At 41.2% G+C, this 10,938-nt stretch overlaps 1 long non-coding RNA gene across 1 annotated transcript; it reads right to left on the bottom strand.

The window, feature by feature from the left end:
- Positions 1-4,721: 4,721 nt before the first annotated feature.
- LOC132972120 (uncharacterized) lies at positions 4,722-5,415 on the bottom strand. Its single transcript, XR_009672870.1, has 2 exons — positions 5,005-5,415; positions 4,722-4,875 (listed from the first exon to the last, which is right to left on the bottom strand). It is a non-coding gene; the product is annotated as an uncharacterized LOC132972120 (long non-coding RNA).
- Positions 5,416-10,938: the final 5,523 nt, after the last annotated feature.

The following is a 10,938-nucleotide window of genomic DNA, read 5'->3' as shown; positions in this document are numbered from 1 at the left end:
TTTGAGTAATGATTTTTCCAAAACAGAGTTGAACTCTTCATATTGGTGAGTTGCACTGAGGAAATAGTCGAAGCATCGTAATCTTCCACTGCGGGTGCCTCGAGCTATCCTGAGATCTGTCAATAAGTCTGCATGGATTTAATACCAGAATATGAGCAGATTCTCTGAGTGGCTTCAAGTACTAAAGAGAGAGGCAATGTTTTATCGAGGCAGTTATGAAGTAAATCACTTGACTAAAGAATAAGCTTCTCAGAAATGTTTAGTGATTTCAAGGACTTAAATGTCGTGCTTTGGAAATTAGGAGGACATACTCATAAAATCTGTGTTCAGTAACAATACAGTTAACTTAAAAAACTTAAAAAGGAAGAAACAAGGCCAATGTACAATATGAGTACTTTCTCTTTCTACAAGTTAACACCTGTTGTTTGAAGGCTGCTTTCATGTGCAACTACAGAGTACTGTGAGTGTCTCTGTAGTTTCCAGCAAAGCAAGCCCAAGTGGGAATTGAACTCCTAACCATGAAAGTGTTTTCCCCATGTGTAAATCATCGAGCTATGTCGCAGCTTGCAAGGATATCCCTTGGATATAGTTTCAGTACTGAGGCTTGACACTTCTGACACTGTTTTATTTTTTAGTCATTTGTGACAGGAGCAGTCAAAACATGTCTCCACTGGGCCCAGAGGCGCACTAGACGTCCACTGTGTGTTGTAAGGTCAGCTGTGTTTGCAAGCAAATACATAAAGTTTTGAGGAGCGGCAGGGGGGTTTGAGGCGGGTCCCAGTCCCCTCCTCTGGGCCTTAACGTGACCCTCCTTCTCTGTGCCTGTATGTCTGTTGTTGTGTCAGTCTGCTTCTACAGAGGGCCTCTTAATGATTTTCTGTCCTACAACAAGTCAGGGATTGTCCAGCACGCTTATAATCCCCCCTCCTACTGCTGCAATCTATACCTACGTCTGTAGAAAGTTCCCACTAGTAGTGTTTGGAAGGCCCTGTTCACTCTGCAGCAGAAGGGAAGCAGTCTATTCAGATCAAGAAAAGTGTTTTCTAAGTCTGGACTACAGTAGAATCCTTTAAAAGTGTCTACAGGTAACACAAAGTGCAGCTATCATCTTTATAACCCAGGCTTAGCCCAAGGCTCTGTGCTAGTCATATAAACAGGGGTGTTAAACATAGTTTGACGCTTACTCTGCTTGGTTGCATTTAAGCAACATGAGAAATTGAACGTGCACTTCAGTGAAAGGGGCCAGGAAGGATGCAGCCAGTGGTGAAGTGTTGCCTGAAGAAGTGGGTATACTCTTGTTTTTTTTGCCATCATGCACAGAAAAAACTGCCTCTGTTATAAACAGTGACAATGAAGACCCCTCTTGAATATTTAGTCAGTGCGTACTAGCCAATTAGAGACAGAGTAATGAGGGTCATCCCTTCACCATCCTGCTAAAATAAATTGCAGCACACTACTGATTTTTGTCTATCAATCAATGGTGTGAATCAGAGGAGATTTAGAAGTGGGTATACTCAATGAAGACTGAAAAATAAGTGGGTACATGTGCGTTCAATTTCAAGTCAAGACTGAGAACTTCCAAAAGTTATCTTGAGACCCAGGCTGATCTTGAGCAGTATAACACTAATGTTTGCTACTGTTACTTCACAGCCTAATTTCAGGCATTTAAAAAATAACATTACTGTCCAACAAGTTTGCATGTAAATATGGCCGCTGTGAATATACAAAGCTCATGGAGCACTGTTAAGAAAAGTGCTAGGATGATGTTTTAAAACTGAAACTAAGGATACCCCTGCTTCTAATCAAGGAAGCTTAACAGCATAAGTTACCATGGTGATCTAGCCAGGTGAAAAAAGATCAAAGACACTGAATGCTTTGGCTTTAGGCTCAATTTATCTGACTTACACCATTTATCCTTCTAACAGTTTCACTTTTTTTTTACTATTTGCATGTGTTTTTAAATATGTGTTCATGTTATGCACCTCACACTTTTTTGAATGCAATACTTACATTTTACTCAGAATATTTTACTTTGCGTACAGGGTTTGTACCCCTTGCATGGCGTGTTTCCACTGACACCCCTCTGCCCGTCACTCCACATCTGTCTTTGTGATTCTGAATCAGCCATCAATGAGTAGAGAGGCAGAGAGACGAAGGGATTGGATGAGGTGTGTGTGTGTGTGTGTGTGTGTGTGTGTGTGTGTGTGTGTGTGTGTGTGTGTGTGTGTGTGTGTGTGTGTGTGTGTGTGTGTGTGTGTGTGTGTGTGTGTGTGTGTGTGTGTGTGTGTGTGTGTGTGTGTGTGTGTGTGTGTGTGTGTGTGTGTGTGTGTGTGTGTGTGTGTGTGTGTGTGTGTGTGTGTGTGTGTGTGTGTGTGTGTGTGTGTGTGTGTGTGTGTGTGTGTGTGTGTGTGTGTGTGTGTGTGTGTGTGTGTGTGTGTGTGTGTGTGTGTGTGTGTGTGTGTGTGGAGGAGGAGGAGGGACGAGGGGTTGCACCTCGGGGAGCTGCCTGTCACAGTGCTGTCATGTTGATAGACATGTCAATCGTGACTGTGCGGGAGGTGGAGAACAGGAGAGGGAGGAGAACATAACAGACGAGAGAAGGGAAATTAAGAAAAATGAGAGAGGAGGGAGGGCTGTCGTGATTGTTTATCTTGTATAATCATTCAAGGGTCTCCTTTTTTTCCCTGTTGTCATTGATTTCAATATTTGATGCCCCTGTTGGTGGGTAAATATGCACGGTTTTAAACATGGTATTGGTGAAGTACTTTCACACCTGCAGGCTTTTTTATATGGTAAATGGACTTGAGCTTTTCTAGTCTTCTTACTACTCAAAGCACTTTTTACACCACTCGTCACACCTACACATTCACACACTGATGGCAGAGGTTTCTATGTTAAGTGTCTATCAGAAGTAACTAACTGCATTCATACACATGCATATGCCGCAGACGAAGCAGCGGGAGGAATTCGGGGTTAAGTGTCTTGCCCAAGGGCGCATCGGACATGATGCTGCAGGAGCTGTAAAATGTCGAACCCCCAACCTTCCAGTTGAGAGACGATAGACTCTACCAACTGAGCCACAGCCGCCCCATACATAATCAAATTATTGACATTACATTGAGGCGAATACATCAATCAATCAATCTTTATTTGTATAGCGCCAATTCATAACAAATGTTATCTTAAGACACTTTACTAAAAGCAGGTAAAAGACCTTACTCATTGTTATGTTACAAAGACCCAACGTTAATCCATCATGAGCACAGCACTTAGCAACATTTAGCAAAGTTACAGTATATATACAGTGTGAACAAGATCATTATAAGTTGTTTATTAGGTGTCAGTGAGAGTTAGCAGTGTCTTTAACTCCATGTAGTTTTCCTAGAGAAAAGGGATCTATAGTTGAGGGCTGCTGTCCATGGTGCTGAAGACAGTGATAAATCCATCTCACAGGTTTTGATGACTCAGTTGCCACCTAATATTTCATTTAGCTGTCCCCTTTTGTCCACCAAGTCTTATCCCAATCCTGCCAGCCTATGTTTACAAAATATTACAATTCCATGAACATTTCCTGTTCTTTGTGCAATCATTAGCAACACCAGAGAACTGCTCCAGAAGACAGGAGTTTGCTGTTGTTGGAAGAGATCACAGTTTTAAAAATTCACAAATGCACAAATTCACACTTTTGCACTGTAGTACATTGAATTTTAAGTCTTAACATATTTAGGGCCCGAGCACGAACCGTGCGAGGACCCTCTTGAAACCCTAGCGATTACTCTTCTTTTTATTGTTCCTCCTCTTTGCGGCCACTTTTCAGGGCCTGAGCGTGCCCGAAAACTCACCAAACTTTCCACGGTCATCAGGTCTCGCGAAGAATTTCATATTTTGGTGGTTTCGTAAAAAAAATTCACAAAATGGCTCAGTGGCGCCCCCTTGAAATTTAAAAAATGGCCTCCCCATAAAGGCTTTTTTCACGTACACTCACGAAAATTGGTGCGCATATTAAGCTTGTCAGGACGGACTAAAAATCCTCTTGCAGCGTTTAAAAAAACCCGACAGGAATTAAAGTTCAATTTCACAATAACGGCCCAAAATCGCAGATTTCAGCCTTCCTATTTGAACGCACTTGTCCGAGGGCGCTCATCCGATCGACGCAAACTCAGTGTCAGTGCGTTCTAGACAGGCTCAACATATCTTGTTGTGCGCTGCACGTTATTTCATCAAAGGCCGTGGCGTGCGTTTTTACTTTATTGAGCATTTTGGCAAGTTGCCAAAAAAGTAAATGCTTATATCTCAGCTATGCAGTGTTCAATCATATTAAAATTTCTCATGCATGATACAGGACCCGCCCTGAACACATCCATGATCAACATTTTTTGATTAGTCACAGCGCCACCTGTTGACAACAGGAAGTTACTGCTTCTCAATTAGCATTAGCCATTGCTACAAGGTAGCTCATTTTCCCCTCAAAATTGGTGTGGACCATGCTAACACCTTGGCCATACAACACTTTCAACCTCAAACGCCTACGTCCAACGCTGTCGCCATACGGACGCGTCGCTCGCCATCAAACAGGAAGTTGTTTTTTCACGGGCTTAACATAGTTGTACTGTCCCGAAACTTCATACATATAATCCTGGTAGTAAAGTCAAACATCTTATATCGTTTAAGTGAGTGGGCGTGGCTTAATGGCTCAGTGGCACCCCCTACAATATTTCAAACATTCAGCCCCCGCAGCACGTTGAACCTACAATTCTGAATTTTACTATGCATTTCCAACATGACAAAACCTACAAAAAAGACTCTTCAACCCACGCCCAAAACTCAACAGGAAGTCCACAAATCACATCGCCATCAAACAGGAAGTGGCTGTAACTCTTATATACTTTGTCTGATCTTCTTGTAATTACATAGGTATGATCAGGGTTGGCCTCTGAACACAGTGACACAAAACAATAATAAAGTTTAACCATAGCGCCCCCTAACGCAAGGACTAAGTACTACATCATACATACTTTCTCGGATCTGCTTAAAATTTCCCAGGTATGATCAGGGTTGGCCTCTGAACACATTGGCATAACAATAGTCAACTTTAACCATAGCGCCCCCTACTGCAAGGACTAAGCACTACATCATATATACTTTGTCGGATTTGCTTAAAATTTCCCAGGTATGATCAGGGTTGGCCTCTGAACACATTGACATAACAATCATTTACTTTAACCATAGCACCCCCTACTGCAAGGAGTAAGTACTACAGCTTATATACTTTGTCTGATCTTTTTCTAATTTCTCAGGTATGTTCAGGGTTGGCCTCTGAACACATTGACATAACAATAGTCAACTTCAACCATAGCGCCCCCTACAGCAAAGAGTAAGTACTACATCCTCTATACAATGCTCAATTTCCTCCAGATCTCATAGCTATCATGACAGTGTTAGCCTGAACTGCTCTAAGTCAAAATTTTATGTGATCTTCATTACGTTGCCTATTTCAACATGCCAGTACTACGACTTTTACACAAATCGAACTGCACGGCCTGCTGCTTAGCCACGTTCCTTCATCACCCTACATCATACATACTTTCTCGGATCTGCTTAAACTTTCCCAGGTATGATCAGGGTTGGCCTCTGAACACATTGAAATAACAATAGTCAACATCAACCATAGTGCCCCCTACTGCAAGGACTAAGTACTACATCCTATATAATTTGTCTAATCTTATTGAAATTTCACATGTATGATCAGGGTTGGCCTCTGAACACATTGACATAACAATACTGAACTTCAACAATAGCGCCCCCTACTGCAAAGAGTAAGTACTACATCCTATATACAATGCTCAATTTCCTCCAGATTTCATAGCTATCATGACAGTGCCAGCCTGAACTGCTCTACGTCAAAATTTAATGTGATCTTCACTATGCTGCCTATTTCAACATGCCAGTACTATGACTTTTACACAAATCGAACTGCACGGCCTGCTGCTTAGTCACGTTCCGCTGCTGCTGCACTCCCGTGGTTGCGACACACCTCGACATGCACAGGGCTGCGAGGGCCCTTCATCACGGCTTGCGGTTTTAATTTTACTTAATTTTGCTTATATTGAGGATTGTTTATCATTAGTTGTTATTGTCTTTTTGTCCTCTTTTTTTAAAAAAATGAAGGAAAATGAGGAATCACTTCTATTTTTTTGTGTTCAAAATATGTAAAATCATGAAAATGGTACTCTGCATATTCTCAGCAAGCCACCATTACTTTAAGCTGTGTCTCACATTTTTAAGGAAAAAATACAATTTCAATAGCCCCCATTAGCTTTCTTATTAAAGTTGATTTATTTTGCAGTGCATCACACAGACACACAACAGTGTCCTGTGTCTCTGTGGCAATCAGTAGCCCCCACTGCTACTGCTGCTGCTGCCTCCTGGAGAGTGAGCATGAATTTAAAAGCTCTTTCTGCTCCTCCAGGCGATAAAACGGCACTATTTGTCTGTGGTGCATTACACCCTGCAAACAAGGCATTTTGTGCTCCATCCTTCTCCCTCTCGTCTCCCCATTGCTCCCCCCCCCGCCCCCTCCCGCTATATTATGCTTAAATACATCTCTGCATTTGACACTGGGTACTGCACAGATGATATCCTGCGGCTCTCTAACACGCCTGTCGTGGATTTTTAACATATTGTTTCAGATTACAGAGGGGGAGTAATGTGTGACAGGGTGTGGCAGAGATCTGAGTCTAATCTTCAAACGTTTCTCTCTATTCTTTCTCCCTCATCAGTTCTCCTTTACAAATAACAGTATGTGCCTGCTTTCTCTGTCTGTGTTTGTGTTTGACTCTGTTTTGGTCTGAAAGTTCTTGCCCATTAGGCTCACTAAATCAATGTGATTCTAGCCTCCCATCTGTAATTTGTGTGCATATTGTAATTTGAACAGTTTGAAAACAAGGATTCCAGACATCTCACTCCCTGTTTTGCATTAACCATTCCTACTCTCCCTCTCTCTCTCTCTCTCTCTCTCTCTGCTATTCTGTCTCACTCTCCATCCGTCTTCCTTTTATATCCCCCTTTCCCTCCCTCTTCCTCCTTCTCCCTCCCTCTCCCTCCTTCTCCCTCTCCCTTCCTCTCCCTCCTTCTCCCTCCCTCTCCATCCTTCTCCCTCACTATCCCTTCCTCTCCTGTCTTCATCAAGTGTTGAAGATTAAAGGAAGAAGCAGCAAAGCTCCCCAGCCAAAATTAGATTCATGCTTCCTTGAAATAACTGGGATGAAATGGTGGGATGAAATCCGAAGGTCAGAGTCTCCGGACTTCTGACTCGCTAGACCAAAATAAATTATTAATTAAAATATACTCAGACTTAGAGACACTCCCTTTCCTTGTCTCGGCTTTCTCTCGGCTACCATCCCTCTATAACTCTCCTGTTGCCATCTTATTTTTTATTTTATTTTTTAATTCCTGCACTTTGCACGTCATCAACTTCCTCTTTTCATTTAGATTTCCTAAGTCTTGTCATCTGTTTCATCCACATTCAAGCCTGCTGTCTCTCTCTAGTTTGTTTTGTGAAATTGTGAGTCACTGATACATTGCTGCCTACATCAGGTACATTTTCAAGTGAACATTTTACATTCCACGATAAAAGTTACAAAACATCACAGAAATGTGATTTACTTGTTGAAGAAGGAGGGCTTATCATTTTTCCATGCCTCTCACACTGTCCACTGTATATTTATTCAAATAAGCTCACAAATCAGTTATCACCACAATTATTACTGAATACTCAAGAGTTTCTTCAGGGGTTCATACAATAGAAAACAAATGTGTAAAAAAGACAAGAACATTCAAGATTCATAATATTCTGGGGTGCTGGTAGCATAGTGATTAGTGCAAGTGCCTTAAAGGGGTCATATTATGCTTTTTCTGGTTTTATATGCTCTTTAGTGTGTTTTCCAAGTGTCCTGTGCATGTTTAGGCACATCTATTTGCACATATTCAAAGTCCGCAGAAACGCGGCTTCTCCTATGTCCTCCTGTTAGCTGTAGCATTAGCTACATGTAACGCTTGGTTCTAGCCCCCCTCGAAAAAATTTGCCAGTGTGACGTCTTGTCAGTGTGATATCACTGATCTAAGCCCATTGGTTCGTTGTGGCAAGCCCAGCAGCTCATGTTGCACGCCCATTAAACTTCTGTAGCACGCCCACGATATGCCACAGCCTGCGGTAGTACAGTAGTGCTAAGGTGCTAATGCACGTTAGCTTGAGCAAAAAACAGACTTGGAAAGAATTTTCAGCTCCTACTCTCTGTGGCAGCTATGGAGATTCTGATGCTTCTGGAAGTTCACAACCACAACATGTAAGTACGCTTCATTTATTGTCTTTTTTATTAGTTTGAAAACAACTTTTTAGCTGCTACGGATACTTTAGGTCTGTGGAGTCTGTCTGTAGCTGAACTGTAAGCCTCGGCTAACATGCTAAGTAATGCAATTTTTTCTAAATTTAAGCAGTACTAAACTATTTATCAACTTTCACCTAAAGCAGTAACAGGTATAGCATTGTTAACCACCCTCAGACATGTAAGTAGTGTTTTGGGGGTTCAGCTTTTAACGGACTCAGAGCATTATTGGACTCTGCAAACGGCTGACATTGTTGTGGTTAGCCTCTCTCTACTCTGCTATGTCTCCACTTCTGCATAAAACGGTTGAACGGTGCTAAAGTTCGGGTTTATGACCGTGGTTCGAGACGGTCTAATGAATGTAAAATCTGCTTTGTTACAGTATCTGAACTTTATAAGACTCTGCTAACTTCCCGGCTAACACAGCTGTTGTTATCCTCTTTCTACTCTCTTATCCACCTCTGCGTAAAACTGCTTTGTTACGTGGTGATTTTTTATCGATGTAGTAAGCCGGACCATTGTACAAGTATTAGTAACTAGTAACAAGTACTGATAATTGATCTAAACAGCTCGGCCAGTGTTCAGATGGTGTTGTTTAATCATAGCACTGATTGCAAAAGACCGGGTTTACCCATATATTTTTATGGGCTATTCAATAACATGAGAAACGTAAAGATGTGTGGAGCAGGCACTTTGTTTTGAAAGATATGTGTGGTCTGCTTATTTCGCTATGAACAAGAAGACAGTGCATTTCTGAATCATGTTAGATTGCCATGCTAAATTTACACTTTTTTCAGAGTACATCACAGCAGATTACGCAGACAACAACCTCCATCATCCTAACGAGTGTACCAAGGTTCCATGATGAGGTTGGGTGGCAGACAGATTCCCCACAAGTCTCAGAGGCCACACAGACATACCTACCTCCAAAGGGGTTGTCAGTCCACACACATTGGCCTGGGGTACACTAAGGGACAAGCAAAGGTACGCACACACACCTAAAAAATTGTCCAACTGCTGAAATCTGAGCAAGAATATCAGAACATTGTGATTCCTTAGATGATTGCTGATTTTAGCTTTTTGTATTGTAGCTTGTTGCTGTCTGTGACGCATAACAACGAACATGCTGAACGTGATAAAGCAACAACCTCTACAGGACAGCTGGTCTATATGGTGGCATTCCTCGAATCCAGAAGAGCCAGAAACAACATACAGTGAGTTAAAAATTATTTTAATTTTTAAACCCAAAAGCACAATCTATTTCTAAACCTTTAAAGTGATTTGTGAAGTGATAAATACCTATTTAAATATACCTTCAAATTACTTTTAAAACGTTTCCAAAAAACAAATGAGTGTGAAAAATTAGCAATAACCAAACATTATGAAATAGATTTTTGTTCTTGAATTACTTTTTTACAGGAAATGTCGGGGACTTGATGGCACTGGTGTTGGAGGAGATGTTTCAGGAACCAGAACCATTCATGGAGGAGCTGCAGAAAATACCTGGCTCGACACGTGTCCAGGTGTAGTCAAGGGGCGGGCCGAAACCAACATACCGGGTCAGGAAACTCGAGGCGAATCCTCAGGACGACACACGACAGGACAACCACTCTGCAGTTGCGTCCCCAAGTATCCTCAGCACCGGCTCACAAAGCTGCGATGAGCTGCCAAGTGTCTGCACAGCCTGTATGGAGACAATATAGTTGGACGTAAAAATGTTACATCTCATTGTATATTTACATGTATAGTTCTACACATTGAAAAAATGTTTTTTAACCTAAACTGAGAGTAAAGAACTTTCAACAAATGATTTTCTTACATGTTTACTTTTATTCCTCTGAAATAGTGAAACTGTTTGATTAGAATGAACCTGATTGAAGATGTAAATCATTATTTATAATGAACATACTCTTCTGCAGTTCTCCGTGATGTTCTCCTCTGAAGATGTCGTGGATGTTTTGAAGTGTATATGGGTCTAAACAGTCCTGGATGTTTTTGGTACAAGGAACAGGCAGCTAATTCATTCTCCTGATGAAAGAAGAAGACACTGATTAAAATGAAATGGTGTTCAATAAAAGGAAAATAATGACAGAGGAGGAAACATTATTGCATGACATATTGATCCAAGAAACACATGATTATCACCTGGGCTTTTATAGTAAAAGTAACGATAGCAGTCTATGATGTCATTGATACTTACAATTGCTCATTGCATTTTTAATCACATCAAGGAGGTGATATACAATGCAGAACAAGGTGAGTCGCTGCAATAAACAACGTACAGTACTAATGTAAATACAATAAAAATGTATTGTACAGAACACATTTGTGGCCAATAATCATATTGATCAAGCCAAACTTTGTGAAGCCATGAGTAAGATATTTTTGGATTCGGGAAATATGCTGGTAGCTCCAGTCAATGAAATTGGAAGAGGCTAACGTATTTTTCAACACAATAACAGTGAGTGTTTTTCTGATAAAAAGACTTGATACAAAGGTGTGTGTTATTGTTGCTATGTTCTTGTGTAAGTTATCTTGGTATTCTACAGAACAC

This window comes from Labrus mixtus, chromosome 3, assembly GCF_963584025.1.
Source record: "Labrus mixtus chromosome 3, fLabMix1.1, whole genome shotgun sequence".
Classification (NCBI taxonomy): domain Eukaryota; kingdom Metazoa; phylum Chordata; class Actinopteri; order Labriformes; family Labridae; genus Labrus; species Labrus mixtus.
Note: the sequence above shows the minus strand (reverse complement) of the source record. Positions and strands in the feature narration are given on the sequence as shown.